The following is a 14,844-nucleotide window of genomic DNA, read 5'->3' on the forward strand; positions in this document are numbered from 1 at the left end:
AGAAAGTACTTATAAGACGTAGATCAAGAATGTGCATACAGCATATATAAAGATCTCTTATAATTCAATAATAAGACCACAAACCATGGTATTAAAACATTGGCAATACCTCAGATACTTCACAAAATATGTAATAAACATGAAAAAATGCACAGTATTATTACTTATGAGACAAATTACGGATTAAAATCTCAATGAGATAGCACCACAAACAGATTAGAGTTGCTAAAATTAATTTTAAAAACTCCTACCATGCTTTTTGTTGTCAAGGATGTGGACTACCTTGAACTCTCATATACCACTGGTGGAAATATAAGTGGTACAGCCACATTGGAAAATACTTGGTAGCTATTGCACTTATAAAGTTAGACCTACACATACTATCACTCTATGGTACTAACCCAAAATAAATGGAATTTATGTGTACAAAGATGTGTACATCAAAGTTCATAACACCTTTATTTCCAGTAGTCCAAAACTGGAAACAGGATGTCTATCATCAGATGAATAAATGAACTAACTGTGGTATATTTATACCAAATAAAAAAAAAGGGTGCCACAAACTATTGACAAATATGGACGCATCTCAAAATGGTTACTCTAATTGAAAGAAGTCAGAAAATATATATGAGTAGAAAGAAGCTTTTGAGGGCGATAGAAATGTTTGCTACCTTGATTGTGGTGGTTTTATATAGTATACACATACATACCAACAGAACTGTACAATTTTCTATACTTCTAATATAGTTTTTAACACTTACCAAGTGGAACGGGTACTGAAGGACGTAGCTGGACCCCCAAAATCCCAGCATTCCCTTCGGGCCTCCACCAAGATGGCGGCGCCCACGTTGCGGTCCTCTATCTCAGGCAGGTGGTTCGGCGCCCCAGGCCCTTCAGGAGTCTTGCCCCTGCGGCTGCGTGACGCCCACTCTGGTGCTCAGCGGTGGCTGGCGGTGTAGGAAGCTCGGGGTCTGTTTTAGAAGTTCCTCCCCTAGAGGGGGGCAAAGCTAGAGCTCCCCGCGCTCTTCCACTGTGGAAGGCGGGCAGCTTTCTCCAGACTATCCACCGCGGCCTCGACCCATGGCCGACTGGTTGCTTCTTGTGGGGCGTCTGCTGGCGCTGCTGGGCCCCTTTCACTTGTAGCGAATGGGCTACCAAGTGACTGCGCTGGGGGGGCCGGCGCCGTGGTGCGCCGCCTGGGAGACCCAAGCAGCCGGAAGCTAGGCGCGCGCCAGGAGCCGGCAGCCGAGCGCGTGGGAAGCAACCAGCGCACTGCACCGAAGGCTCCAAGCCCTGTCTGCTCCTCACCAGCAGCTCTTCGCTGACGGGCGGACCTGCGCCAGCTTCACAGACCGGCTCAGCTCGGCCTGGTCCTTGGGCGGCCCCGAGCTACTGGGGGTGGGGGCGGGGTGCGGAGGCTGACGCTTGCGCAGTAGCGTCCGGAGTTTGGACGAGGTTTTACACCGGGTGCTGCAGGCCCATGACCTCTGCTGCCTGTTCGAGCCCAGCTGGGTGCATCTGGTCAGCTGGGCAATATCATGTCCTGGTACGACTTCAAACACAAGTTGACTGGAGAAGACGGGTCTGGAATCATTGTTCTCCTAATTACAAGTACACCCGGATCCAAACTGGGAAGTCTGCTGGCAGTGCTCTTTGGCTGCACAGAGTTAAGACACCTCCTTTTGAGTTGTATCAGTTCTTGGTCAGGAAGCAAGATGACTGGGTAGAAAGGTAACCAAAGCGCCTCACTTTTCTGCCCCTTGCACAGACTGACCACATAGCGCAGCTTCGGGTCAAAGAGCCAGGAAATGGGCGTCCTCGGAAACGACTTGCTGCGGAAGTAGCAAACTGGAGGTCACGTCTGATTAAGAGTTAAAAGAGTTGTTTAAAGGAACTTCATTTTCCGAATTAGTTCTTAACCTTGGGACACATGTCCTGGATACATGCTGCAAAGCAAATTACAGTCCAGATGGTCCCCGAGGGTACTGGATTGCAGAAGGTGGAGTCGGTATTAATCACAGACAAGTAACAAATCCTGAGAGTGTTTTAGTTGTTGGACCACATGTTCTTAAGAATGGACTTTCGTTCTTAATGACGGAAGAGGGATCTTTACACCGTAAATGGCTTCAGCTCTGATGAAAAATCCTGTGGTTCAAACAGCCATCATTCATTCTCGAGATATAAGAAAGAACTTATACCGCTGCTTATGCACATCAGGACAACAGAGACTGGAGTAGACTCTGGGCTTCACACTGTAAGTAATTTCATTATTTATGTAGGTTGGTTAATAAATAAGTTGTTTATGTGATGATGGAGTATTTTATTTCCTGATCTGTAAACATCAACTACCATAGGAAACCATCATTTCCTGGGTTAATCTTTTTTCTTTTAAGGTATACTTAATGAAAAAATTAAATGCTGTGTTTCCTCTCCTACCCTTCTTGCCCTATTTTTTGGAGTTGAGGAGAAACAATGAAAAAGAGGTAGTTTAAGGGATTGTGGATACTTTTTATCAGGTTTGTATCTCACTGATCTCAGGAGTGTTTTATTGTTGTTCTAAAATCAGCAGCGCCTCTAGTGTCCACATTAGGAATGCAAAATCTAGTATTTGGAAACAAATTTCTGATTTTTTCATTAATTAGGTAGTAAATATAGTTCTTCTTAAAAAGAAGAAAAGTAGCGGATGAAACCATAGTTGTCATTAGAAATTACAGTACAAATCATTTCTTTTCAAAAAAAGAACAAAAATCAGTACTTGACTTTTCAGAAGTTTATAATTCAGTTTTGCAGTCCCTAGCCTGTTTCAGTATAGTTGAATTTATTCATCACCTTAAAAAAAGGAAAGTATCCAGTGGAAATTACTGAACTACAAAATCCATCTGATGAAATTAACAGCAACTTGGACACAACAAGTTAAAGGTTCCAAGAATTTGAAGGCAAATTGATATGTTATTCAAACTGAATAATAAAAAGAAAACAAACAAACAAAAAGACAGTAGTCTCAGTTGCAGGGCAGTATGAAGCTAATTAATATATATGTAATTGGACTTTCAAAAGGAGAGGGAAAAACAAACAATTCAGGGATCAGAGGAAAACAAAATTTACTTGTTTCAGTTGTTAAGTATTACAAAGAGAGAACTTTTGTATTAAAGTTAGCAAGTCTAATTAGTAAGTGTAATAAGTATTAGAACTAATGTATTCCCTGCCTAGAGTGCTTTACCACCACACCTAATTCATCTTCATGTGCATCTCCAGTGTAACTACCCCCAATGGTTTTCTGACCTGCACTCCTCCCATAGACATCAATGCCTAGTCATTCCTTTGCATTGCTTAATTTTACAATATTATACTTGTATCATTGCACACTTAACAATTCAGTGAAAGTTTTATTTACATGTTTGTCTCTGCCACTATAAAACTAACTGGGACAATGTCTTATTTAAGTTTATTTATCTAGTATCTAGTACTATGGGCACATGGTCACTCTTCAATGATTATTCATCAAGTAAAAGAAAGAATATAAGAAGATTCAAAATGGTAAAACACAAAGAAGGAAAATACCTAGAACTTATCACTATAAACCCTAAATGGATATAACAAATTACTGTGTAAAGGAAAAACAGGGCAAATTATTATGTACATTTTATAAATTATTCCCGTGTTCCCTTAAAATGGATTTAGGGTATCATGGAAAACAATCCACATCTTTTGAGCTGGTAGAGAGCATGGCTTGAGAATCAGAACAAATGAGTTGCTTAGTGTTTGTGTCTAAACACGTCTTTCATTGCAGTTCATCTCCCTTTTCTTGTCTGATAAGAAGTTAAATTGGTTAGCATGGGTCTTTCATCTGTTCTATTAACTTTATTCTGTTTTGGGGGTTAAACGGTTTTGTCTTCTCATTTTAAAATAATTTAAAAGCAATTGTCTGTAGCATGCCACGGGAGAGCTGCCTCACACGGGTGCCTGCCTGACCTGCGGAGGATGTAGTGGGTCTCCTCAGAGGCGCCTCCAGCTGGGACAGGGACGTCTCATGAATGTGAAGTGATCTTCCGAGAGTTTCATTCTGGGGGAGAGGGACATGGTTTAAATGCCCTTTTTTGTCTTTTAGGGAATTTCCATATCACATGCTTACAAAAGTTTCATTACAAAATGTGAGACTGGGATTTTTTTGGGTGGCATCCCATCTCTTGCTTCCTGTTTTAGGGAAATCACTACCTCATACTTGGACCATACATGAGTATCATGCATGACCCATACAGTTAAAAAAAGAGGGGGCATAAAATGGCCTGTTGGTAGGGAGGCTAAGTACCAGGTGGAGTGGACGACATGTCGTTTAATGTTCTTCCATTTCTAGACTGTATGATGCGCAGGAATCAGGAACCTCAACGGAACAATGGACAATGCCATTAAATAATAATGCTGATGGAACGATAATTTTTAGAGAGTACTACTGTCTAACACATAGTGGCTAGAAGTTTTAAAATTCTTTTAAATTCTAGCAAAACGTATGCTTATAACACATTTTTTTTCCCCTCAGCATGATGCTTGTGGCATATATGTTTACTCTCCAGAGTTTCTGTGGAGACTTGGCACTATGGTTTATTTTTGCTTTGTTTCTGTGCTTATGTTTTTTCTCTTAGTAATTTAGTTCTCCCAGTGAAAAAATGTATTCATGTTCTTCAAAAGTATAATCCTTGGATTTGGAGCAGTTGTTTCCTTTCTTGCCATTATCTGTCTGTCCAAGGACACTGAATACATGTCACCTTTCTTATTACGTGGACATTGCATGGGAGGATATAATTTAATAAATATTAAAGATCTTCAGGTATTTCTTCACATTGTATTGCTTAGAATCGTAAAATCTAAAAGCTGGAATGATTTATCTAATGGTCTCATTTTCTGTATTGGGGAACTGAGAGGGAGAGAATTGAAATAACTCATGCTAGATCTTAACGCCAGTTTGCAGCAGTCCCAGGAGTAGCTCATTCCCTCTTCATGTCTCTTTTGCCATCTCAGATAAGTTTGGTTTTTCCTTGTAGCCTTTTGGATCAGAGAAGACACTCTCTCTGTTCCCCCATTCACAGAATTGTTTGGATGAATAGGAAACTTTCTTGGCCACGGGTGAACTCAGGCTTCTTTCTTTGTCGCTGAGAAATCTGCCTTTGCAAACTGTGAATCACTATGCAGCAGCTGCTTCCACAGAGAACACCTGGCTCGGATGTCTGTGCTTTGGTACCTTCTCCCCTCCTCCTACAGTTGTAGTTGTAGTTAAAGTAACAGGCTTTGACTTTTAAAGGGCACCCGTGGTTCTATACAGTAGCATCTTCCTCTTGGAGAGAAGTCCCTTTTTGGATTCCCTGTGTTTTAACAACATGTAAGCACCTATTTTTATGCTCTCTTTTGTCAAGTTGTGACTAGAATCTAAAACATTACTTACTCTTTCCTATAGTAAGCCCATCACTGTGGGGAAGACATACACAATTCACTTTTATCTCCCATTGGAAGTATACACACTAGCCAACCGGCAACGGTTACAATCTCACAACTGTGAGTTTCCAAACAACCTTACTATGACATATGTTGTTTTGTTGTTGGGCAGTGTGCATTATCATCATCATAATTCTTGTGAAAGAAAAATGCATTAAGTATAATACGGCCCAAATAGAATACAAAGTTTCTGCCTCCTGGGAACTTGTGTTTTAATGAATGCTATTGTTTAACAGAAAACGTATTATGCCACAAGGTCTTCCAACTTTGCTGTGAAATAGATTGATGAAAGCGTTATTTTTTATAACAAATTGAGGAAAATAGAACAAGCAGAGGGACTGAGCAAGTTTCATTGAAAAATAGAGTGTGTCTCAGTCAGAGTTTAGTGTGTGGGGTTCCTTTCATGTTTCCTTAAGGCAGAGATTAATAAAATGTTATAATTTCTCTAAATGATATTGACAGATATAACAATTTCTTTTTTTATCATTTATTGCTCTAAATCTATCCATACTCTCATTATTTTTACTAGCACAATGGTGGATACTCAGTAAAGCAATTCATATGTACATTTAGAGGTTTTTGAAGCAAGATTGGGGTTTGAGTATGTTATTATATGCTTAAAGATATTGCTTAAAGATTGAATGGGTTCTCAAGTCCTGTCCTGCCAATTGCCTCTCTTCCAATGAAATCGTCAAGGGAACTTTATAAAAGGAACAGGAGTGAATGAGAATCAGCATGTATTTTATTGTCAGCTAGGTAGGTACCAAATTCTAGTGAGCAGCTTGAGGCACATGCTTTTAGGTTGGAGGCCTACATGGGCCACTATTTCCCTTAAGGTTTAAATCTCAATTTTGAAAAAGTACAGTCCTCTGGTTGCCTGCACCATCTTGGAACCTGAAGGAATTGCCAGTATACTTAAGTGTTCAAATGGAGAAAAACATAGCCAAAAATATCTTTCTTAGGATGGTAGACTTGGGTCAGCTTATCTCTCCATTTTGTTCGGGAGCGGAGAGGAAAGAGAACACGGTTTTCTGTATTAAGGCCTTCTTGGGTCTTCTCATCACATAAAGGTAGACAGTAGGTAGGTCATGTCTTTGTAGGAGGCCAGTAAATTCAGATGGTTTCTACACTTGGGTATATATGCCCTCAAATAATATTCCACGTTCTGAAAAATGAGCTTAATGTTTTCTCCATTTTAAGAAAATACAGGAAAGAAATGTCAAGTGGCAGAAGCTGACGGAGAGATATTTTTCTAGAGTAGAGAACCTCCCCTTTCCTCCTGCAGAACCAGACTCTGGCTACTGTATTAGACTGATGTTCGAAAGAAATACTTTGTTATTACTTCCTTAGAATCATGGTGGTATAGTCAAGTCTTAAATTTTGTGTAGTGTACTTTGCTCATTAATGGGAGGTAGCTTCTGGGGATTTCTAAAATTGCATAAATACTTGAATGTTTCCAACAGTTTCTTTTCACATCTTTCCTTTGCAATTTACTTTCATTTCTCTCAATTCTCTATAACTTCTCTACATCACTAACAAATATCTGGAAGAAGTCAAAATAGAAGTCTTCAAGTCAATACTGCTAACTCTCATGAAAAATACAACTCTCTTCTATTTTACTAATAGAAGAGCCTCTCAGATCTTTACACATATATTGTTTTATCTCAGTTTATACACAAGTCTAACAATCAAGATTATACAAGATCTCAGACTGTAGGGAATTAGGAGGAACAAAGAAGAAGGGGAGACATACAGGACACTCACTGAGAATAGCAATGAATAGCTTACTAGCCAGAAGATAATCCTATAAAAAGCATATATAGGTACCCTAGAAATCATGGGGTTCAAGTCAGCTCCTATAGGAGTAAACCAACCTGAGGAGCAGTTGACTCCAGATTATCAGAGAGTTTGATACACTCAATATTGTCTTTAAAAAAATCTGTAAAATAGGAAATACAAATAAGTAATTATTTAATTTTACCTCTGTCTTAGAAATCACCTGTATGTAGAATCATATAACAATATTAAAAGTAAAAATTATTAGTATATTGCAACAAGTGTTTATTTCATGATACAAGGTTTACTTATTTGTAACAAGTATGACTAACTCTTTATTCATCATCCTAGGTATATGAGAAATTGTGTATGAGAATAGAAAAAGGGGCTTCAGAAGAATAATAATGAAAATAGGGGCCTAAAGTCTAACAAGCCTGTGTTCAAATCCTGGATTTGTTACTAAACTCTCATGCATTTCAGTTGCTTTACCTAATATCATCTTTACAGGCATTTAATGCTTATTCCCATCATTTGGAGTTGCTTTGATCATTAAGTGATAATTACTAGAGGCTATTTGGGCTGCCCACTGAGTAATCTAGAGTAGGGGAATAATAGATAATGGATATAGCTTTTTCAGTTTATCTCTAACTCAGTAATACAGGCCTTCAGAAGTAAGCACTTAGAACCAGTCTCCTAAAAATAAACTTACTTACTAGAGTGTTGTGAATAAATGTGGGACATTGAGAAACTAACTGTTCTTCCTCTAGTGCCCTCTACTTTTGAACCTATAGCAGGCACCATAATCTCGTGGTACTGGCACTGTCCAAGATGGAGGTGGCTGAGGATAGGTGCAAACTGGGTGATTTCTCTTTGATAAGTGGCTTGAAAAATGCTTATTTCCCAAATTCAGTCACTTATCTCAGGAAGGAGTCAGGATGCACCACAAGCCATCATCCAAGCAGACAGTATGTGCACCAGGGCAGTCCCACATCATGACTAAGATCCAGTTCTCTTAGCTCTTTTCCACTAAGTGTGTAGGCTACACTTCGAAACAAGCCACGGTTGTTCCGTCACAAATGATGTCTCTGAGGAAGGGTCGTTGAAAAGCAAAGCATCTTCTCCATTCAGCTGCTTTACTTTGCTTAATGCAACAATATTAGAAACACCAGGAATTAAAACATTACTGCTATTAGTTGATTTTTAGCAGTGCAAGGTTGTCAGTGTTCATTTCGTCTGTTTGTTTTTGTAACTCAGAGTTCTTGCCTTCCGTAAACACTTTGTACTTGTTCTTGCTTTTTTTCATATATGTTAAAGTGTTAAAATAACAGATACTTTTCCAAATTTGCCAAAGTTCAGTTATAAATATTAGATCATTTCTGTTTGACTATTAATTAATACTGTTCTGGTTTCTTGCTGCATCATCAAGATGGGCTACAGAATTTACTGTGAGTACAATTGGACCCATTACATAATTTTGCTTTTCGTCTTAGAGGCCCAGTTTTTAAAATAGAATCAGAGAATTTCAGTCACATATTAATGTATTGTTTTAAATCCTGGATGTGTTTACAGAAGAGTTAACACTCACAAATAACTGTGTGTGTTTACCTTTTGGTCAAACACTGCTGTCAAAGTGACAGTTTTTCATTTGCAAAGTTAAGACGTCCCATTCTTAAACAAACACCTTTATCTCAATGATGGGACAATGAGAGCTGATAAATTCAATCATGCAGTATCCTGGTTGCTGAATATCAAAGTCAAAAAGCTAATTAAGTCATCTGAGGACACGTGTGTGAAAGCAAGGGGAAAACAGTCTCTAGGATAAGCACATAGCAAATTCCAGAAAACTTCCAGCTTCAGAGAAGTGCCAACATGCGCATTAAGATAAGTGCTGTTAAAATATTAAACATCAATTTGTACCAACCTTGCGTTTCTTAAATCTATAGGGACACCACAGTGAAGAAGGGCATGTATGAACCTCAGGAACAAGAGATTCTCAGTATTACTCTTTTCACTGTCAATTTTGATAATGCATATCATTGTAGAAAAGTCAGAATTAAAAAAAAAAAAAAAGAAGACTATCTCTACACTTCTACAATCCAGAGATAGATATCCTTTGTTAACATTTTGGCAAACAGTGCTATTTAAGTGCTTATTTTTCATATATCCATTTATATTTTAAAATTTGACATCTTTAGGAATATTTAAATACATCATAATCTTTTATGTTACTTTGTCTTTGCAAACATCATTAAATCCTTTTTTTAATTTCTTGAAAACTGTAATTTTACTATATTTGGGTAGTTAATTTGGTCCACTGGTTTGCTATTACAAACTTGAGAATCCCTGTGCACACATTTATATACATAGTATTTCTAGAATTAGAATGAATGGGTCAAAGAATATTTCAGGTTTTTAGCACATATTGACTTTTTCTCTGGATAGCTTATGTGCATTTATGTTTCTGCTGGAAAGAAATGCTTTACCACTTAATTACCTTCACTGGGTCTTATTAACATTTCTCTCAGACATTTTTTTTAAATCTTGGAGTTGCATTTTATGATTCTTATTTTTTAAAACTTGTTAAGATGTGGTTTTTGGCCCAGTATGTGGTCTATCTTAGTGAATGCTCCAAAATGCGAATACCGGTTGCACTCCCATCAGCATTGTACAAGAGTGTTGTTTCATAGCCTCACCAACTGTAGATTTTAGTTTAACTTATTCTGGTGTATGCGTAAAGGAATATTACTGTGGTCTTAATTTGTGTGCCTGCCGTAGGTTGAGTTTCTTTTTGAAAGCAGAGCCTAAAAAAATAACTTATATGCAGGATGCAATTCAAGGAAGTAAGAATGAAGGATCTTTGGGAGTGATTGAAAAATAAAAACCCAATGTAAGTGTGTGTTACAAAATCACCTGTGTGGGAAGCTAGGGCTTGTCCAGGACCTTCTGAAGAGTGTACAGAATGCCACTCAGTATTGTCTGCTCAAGGATCAACTAGGAGGATAATTATTTATTGACTCTAGTCCTCCTTTGGTAGAGGGTTACCCCAGCCTCTCTGTACTTCTGTACTTGCTCAGCAGGCTTTTATTAGCATTCTTGATATTGGAGAAGCCCTGGAGCAGATAGAAATACATGACACACTCTTAAGGCAAGATGCTGTCTGAGCAAGGCTGAAAGACATGGATGAAATTAGTGATAAAGTAGAAGGGATATAGGGAGGAGCACAATGGCCTCTAATGCAATTTCAGTGATAACTAATGGAGTAAAGCAAGTTTTGTGTTTATTGACCATTTGGACTTGTCTTCTAAAAAATGATACATGAAGCTTCTTGCATGTTGTTTTATGATATTTCTGTGTAGTTTACTTTTAATTTGTAGAAATGTTTTATAAATTGCAGTTACAAGTGCTTTGTCACTTACATGTACTGCAAATATTGTCTTCTCCTTTCACCTTGCCTTTCTACTTTCTTAACATGAGTTTTCTGAACAGAAGATCCTATTTTAATGTAGTCCAATCTATCAAGCTTTGTATTTGTAGTTAGTTATTTTCATGTCCCACTTAAGGAATCTCCTGTCAAAAATTTATGGAAATATATAATTAATAGAAGGCTTTTTCTTGTCTTTCATGATTCGCTCTACAATCCTCCTGTTTTGATTTTTATGTATGATATAATACATCATAGATTAATACATATAATACATATAGTACAGATGTAACACATATATATATATTCTGCTCAGACTCCTCTTTTCTCCTTCTACAGGGATCTCTTCTCTATCCCTATCCGCATGTAAGTGGAAACCTTGAAATTAGTAACTTTCTTACAAGACCCAGATTTCCTTGCCACAATTGTTTGGACCAGTTACGGAGGCTTTTTCTAAATTATCGATTTTTTTTCTGGTAGTGGATGCTGTAAAATGAAGAGATTGGGTTCTACCAGTGGCTGTGTTTTCCTCTGTGTTTAAGAGATAATGAGGAGACGGGCTTCCCTGGTGGCACAGGTGGTTAAGAATCTACCTGCCAAGGCAGGGTACACGGGTTCGAGCCCTGGTCTGGGAAGATCCCACATGCTGCGGAGCAACTAAGCCTGTGTGCCACAACTACTGAGGCTGCACTCTAGAGCCCGCGAGCCACAACTACTGAGCCCGCGTGCTGCTGCCACTGAAGCCTGCGCGCCTAGAGCCCGTGCTCCGCAGCAAGAGAAGCCACCGCCTTGAGAAGCCCACGCACCACAATGAAGGGTAGCCCCTGCTGGGCGCAACTAGAGAAAGCCCACGTGCAGCAATGAAGACCCAACGCAGCCAAAAATAAATAAATAAATATTTTAAAAATCTATCATTAAAAAAAAAAGAGATAATGAGGAGAGAATTGCGGGGGCAGAGGAAGAAGGGAGAGAAAGAGAGAACTGAAAATCTTCTAGTCTTTAGTTTCTCATACTTCCAAGGCAACCATCCTGCCTTTCTTCACATTTCATTTCTCAGTTTGGTTAATCAGTGAATCCCCCTTTGCGCCTAAGCTGGAGTTAGATTTCTGTCACTTAGAAGACCAAAATCTCTGTGTTTATTTTTTTACAGACTAGATTACTAGAAGTGCTAGAAGTAAACACACTGCTCATAACACATTCACATTTTTAATTTATAAGCCAATGTCCTTCCACAGTGGCTTTCATAATCTACTTTCAATCGTGTTGAGTAAACTTTTCCCCTCATACCATTTACTATTTTTTTTTGAATTTCAGAATTTTATTTATTTTTTTATACAGCAGGTTCTAATTAGTTATCCATTTTATACATATTAGTGTATACATGTCAATCCCAATTTCCCAATTCATCACACCACCACCACCCCACTGCCGCTTGACCCCCTTGGTGTCCATACGTTTGTTCTCTACAGCTGTGTCTCTATTTCTGCCCTGAAAACCGGTTCATCTGTACCATTTTTCTAGGTTTCACATATATGTGTTAATATACGATATTAGTTTTTTTCTTTATGACTTACTTGACTCTGTATGACAGTCTCTAGATCCATCCACGTCTCTACAAATGACCCAATTTCGTTCCTTTTTATGACTGAGTAATATTCCATTGTATATATATGTACCACATCTTCTTTATCCATTCATCTGTCAATGGGCATTTAGGTTGCTTCCATGACCTGGCTATTGTAAATAGTGCTACAGTGAACATTGGGGTGCATGTGTCTTTTTCAATTATGGTTTTCTCTGGGTACATGCCCAATAGTGGGATTGCTGGGTCTATGGTAATTCTATTTTTAGTTTTTTAAGGAATCTCCATACTGTTCTCCATGGTAGCTGTATCAATTTACATTCCCACCAACAGTGCAAGAGGGTTCCCTTTTCTCCACACCCTCTCCAGCATTTGTTGTTTGTAGGTTTTCTGATGATGCCCATTCTAACTGGTGTGAGGTGATACCTCATTGTAGTTTTGATTTGCATTTCTCTAATAATTAGCGATGTTGAGCAGCTTTTCATGTGCTTCTTGGCCATCTGTATGTCTTCTTTGGAGAAATGTCTATTTAGGTCTTCTGCCCATTTTTGGATTGGGTTGTTTGTTTTTTTAATATTGAGCTGCATGAGGTATTTATATATTTTGGAGATTAATCCTTTGTCCGTTGATTTGTTTGCAAATATTTTCTCCCATTCTGAGGGTTGTCTTTTTGTCTTGTTTATGGTTTCCTTTGCTGTGCAAAAGCTTTTAAGTTTCATTAGGTCCCATTTGTTTATTTTTGTTTTTATTTCCATTACTCTAGGAAGTGGATCAAAAAAGATCTTGCTGTGATTTATGTCAAAGAGTGTTCTTCCTATGATTTTCTCTAAGAGTTTTATAGTGTCTGGTCTTACATTTAGCTCTCGAATCCATTTTGAGTTTATTTTTGTATATGGTGTTAGGGAGTGTTCTAATTTCACTCTTTTACATGTAGCTGTCCAGTTTTCCCAGCACCACTTATTGAAGAGACTGTCTTTTCTCCATTGTATATCCTTGCCTCCTTTGTCATACATTAGTTGACCATAGGTGTGTGGGTTTATCTCTGGGATTTCTATCCTGTTCCATTGATCTATATTTCTGTTTTTGTGCCAGTACCATATTGCCTTGATTACTGTAGCTTTGTAGTATAGTCTGAAGTCAGGGAGTCTAATTCCTCCAGCTCCGTTTTTTTCCCTCAAGGCTGCGTTGGCTATTCAGGGTCTTTTGTGTCTCTGTACAAATTTTAAGATTTTTTGTTCTAGTTCTGCAAAAAATGCCATTGATAATTTGATAGGGATTGCATTGAATCTGTAGATTGCTTTGGGTAGTATAGTCATTTTCACAGTATTGATTCTTCCAATCCAAGAACATGGTGTATCTCTCCATCTGTTTGTATCATCTTTAATTTCTTTCAACAGTGTCTTATAGTTTCCTGCATACAGGTGTTTTGTCTCCCTAGGTAGGTTTATTCCTAGGTATTTTATTCTTTTTGTTTCAATGGTAAATGGGAGTGTTTCTCAATTTCTCTTTCAGATTTTTCATCATTAGTGTATAGGAATGCAAGAGATTTCTGTGCATTACTTCTGTATCCTGCTACTTTACCAAATTCATTGATTAGCTCTAGTAATTTTCTGGTGGCATCTTTAGGATTGCCTATGTATAATATCATGTCATCTGCAAACAGTGATGGTTTTACTTCTTCTTTTCCAATTTGTATTCCTTTTATTTCTTTTTCTTCTCTGATTGCCGTGGCTAAGACTTCCAAAACTATGTTGAATAATAGTGGCGAGAGTGGACATCCTTGTCTTGTTCCTGATCTTAGAGGAAATGCTTTCAGTTTTTCACCATTGAGAATGATGTTTGCTGTGGGTTTCTCGTATATGGCCTTTATTATGTTGAGGTAGGTTCCCTCTATGCCCACTTTCTGGAGAGTTTTTATCATAAATGGGTGTCGAATTTTGTCAGAAGCTTTTTCTGCATCTATTGAGATGATCATATGGTTTTTATTCAATTTTTTCATATGGTGTATTACATTGATTGATTTGCGTATATTGAAGAATCCTTGCAATCCTGGGATAAATCCCACTTGATCATGGTATATGATCCATTTAATATGTTGTTCGATTCTGTTTGCTAGTATTTTGTTGAGGATGTTTGCATCTATATTCATCAGTGATATTGGTCTGTAATTTTCTTTTTTTTAGTATCTTGGTCTGGTTTTGGTATCAGGGTGATGGTGGCCTTGTAGAATGAGTTTGGTAGTGTTCCTTCCTTTGCAATTTTCTGGAAAAGTTTGAGAAGGATGTGTGTTAGCTCTTCTCTAAATGTTTGATAGAATTCACCTGTGAAGCCATCTGGTCCTGGACTTTTGTTTGCTGGAAGATTTTTAATCACAGTTTCAATTTCATTACTTGTGAATGGTCTGTTCATATTTTCTATTGCTTCCTGGTTCAGTCTTGGAAGGTTATACCTTTCTAAGAGTTTGTCCATTTCTTCCAGGTTGTCCATTTTATTGGCATAGAGTTGCTTGTAGTAGTCTCTTAGGATGCTTTGTATTTCTGCGGTGTCTGTTGTAACTTCTCCTTTTTCATTTCTGATT

At 38.0% G+C, this 14,844-nt stretch overlaps 1 pseudogene; it reads left to right on the forward strand.

Moving 5' to 3' along the window:
- The first annotated feature begins 833 nt into the window (after positions 1-833).
- On the forward strand, positions 834-2,136 carry LOC137776234 (tyrosine--tRNA ligase, mitochondrial pseudogene; annotated as a pseudogene).
- The last annotated feature ends 12,708 nt before the right edge of the window (positions 2,137-14,844 follow it).

This window comes from Eschrichtius robustus, chromosome 14, assembly GCF_028021215.1.
Source record: "Eschrichtius robustus isolate mEscRob2 chromosome 14, mEscRob2.pri, whole genome shotgun sequence".
NCBI lineage: Eukaryota > Metazoa > Chordata > Mammalia > Artiodactyla > Eschrichtiidae > Eschrichtius > Eschrichtius robustus.